Source organism: Phaseolus vulgaris, chromosome 10 (genome assembly GCF_000499845.2).
Source record: "Phaseolus vulgaris cultivar G19833 chromosome 10, P. vulgaris v2.0, whole genome shotgun sequence".
In the NCBI taxonomy this organism is placed as follows: Eukaryota; Viridiplantae; Streptophyta; class Magnoliopsida; order Fabales; family Fabaceae; genus Phaseolus; species Phaseolus vulgaris.
Window position 1 is genome coordinate 3,711,801 of NC_023750.2, and position 2,138 is coordinate 3,713,938.

General features: G+C 33.9%; 1 pseudogene; it reads left to right on the top strand.

Moving 5' to 3' along the window:
- Positions 1 to 446: 446 nt before the first annotated feature.
- LOC137819903 (small nucleolar RNA R71) lies at positions 447 to 552 on the top strand (annotated as a pseudogene).
- The last annotated feature ends 1,586 nt before the right edge of the window (positions 553 to 2,138 follow it).

Consider the following 2,138-nt stretch of genomic DNA (forward strand, 5'->3'; position numbering starts at 1 on the left):
GTTCTAAGTTAACTTGTCTCATAGGGCGCCTATACTCGAGTAGCTACACATGCTCCAACTTAGATCGTCTTACCATGTGCCATCTCGGACAACCTCACCTACACAAAATCACACCTGATAGGTATATTCTGACTTTGGGATGAGTGAACCACATGCAACTTTGGGGTAGTTTGGCCATTTGTGCGGTCAGTTGCTCAATCTGCTGTGTCAGAATCTTATTTTGAGCCAGCAATGCATCTATAGTGTTCAATTCTAATAATCCCCTCTTTTGATGACCTAGTCTATCATGTTGGGCTTCATAATCAGTTGTGGCCAAAGCATCAATAATTCTCGTTGCTTGTTCTACATCAACGGCCATCATCGTGCCACCAACTGCGGCATCTAGGAGCATCTTCGTATCAGATCTGAGACCATTAATGAATATGCTAAGTTGAGAAATTTTTGCAAACCCATGATTAGGGCATCTTCTTAGCATCATCTTGAATCTCTCCCATGTCTCATAGAAAGATTACTTTGCTCTTTGTCTGAACATAGAAATTTCAGACTTAGCTTTAATATAATGAGAAATTGGAAAAAATCTCTGTAGAAATTTTTCCTCCACATCCTTCCATCTAGTTAAGCTCTTATTAGAATGTGATTTAAGCCACTCCTTTGCTTTCCTTTCCAAAGAAAAGGGAAACAAACGCATATACACATTGTTAATATTACATGATTGAAAACCCATAGTTCCCACCAATTTTTAAAATGTAGCCAAGTGTGTGGGGATCCTCATGGTCCATTGTTGTGAGTTGATTGGTACTAATGAGGGTGATGAATTTTGGCTTCATCTCCAAGGCCCTATTAGTAGCAGGTATTGCAATGCTAGAAAAGTGTCTAGGCCCTTGATGTATGGCATAGTCTCCGAAAGTCCTCCTAGGAGGTGGTGTTTCCTCCTCCGCCATGTTGTTATCCTCCTGAAAAAGATGAATGAAAAAAGGACAAGTTGTTGAAGAGTCCTCTCTAGTGTCCTCTTGCTTCTCTTTTGCCTTTGATTTCTGGTTCCTTCTAGCTACCTTCTCAATTTTCGCTTCAAATAACAATTGATCTTTGGAATACGACCTTTCAATATCATATAAAAGCAGCTAATGCAAGGGTTAGAAAGAAAAATTCACAAGTAGTCCGAAAAAAAAAATTATTTTATAGTTTGTTTGTTTTTTCAAAAATTTTAAAAATAAACCAAAATTTAAATAATAAAATAAATAAAAGAAAAAAGTTAAAACAAAATAACAGAAAATTAAATTGTAACAATAAAAGAGAATCCAAAGTAAATCAGAAAATAAATAGACAAATCCAGCAAATAAAATAATTAAGAAAGTAATAAAAATAGAGTAACAATCTAAAAATAAAATAAACACATTAAAAACAAAGCAAAACAATAAAAATATTCACAATACTTAGAAAGTTATACTCAATAAATCAAACCTGGTCTCTGGCAAAGGCGTAAAAAACTTGGCGACTTTCTACGACAAGTGCACCGCATTGTCAGAAGTAATAATTTGTCCCTAAGGACGGATATCGATCCCACAAGGAACAATGAATTATCAAGTACAATGTTTGCTAAATATAAACAAAACAATTAAAAGAGTGTTGATGGTGATTGTGTTGGCAGTGATCAATAAGAAAACAAACAAAGAATTGGTTGCTTCAAGTTGGTAAAATAGGGATTAGGTTTCATCATCCTCACTCCTATGTATTTTGATTAACATGTCAATATTAAGTTCTTTGATTGAAATTGATGCCCGTAGAAAATTCATTTATATCGATCTCTCGCATGTAAAATTTTTAAAAATGTTTCCTAAATATTGATCTCTCGCATACTTATAAAAACAACTTAGAAGCACACTCAGACGTTAATGGAAATTAACATTTCAAGTCTATCTCTAGCACTCAAATATGTTAAGTATTGTTGTTTACGTCACAACCCTAAAAATACCTCTCAGTTAGATTTAAGATTCTTAATTTGTCACAGAAATTTAGAAATAAAACAACAATACCAATAATCAATCAAGAACATAATATTATATCATATTAAATATCACTTTAATACATAAGAGTTCGAGCAGATCACTCCCAATCCTAAAAGGTAAAATTAGTCACGC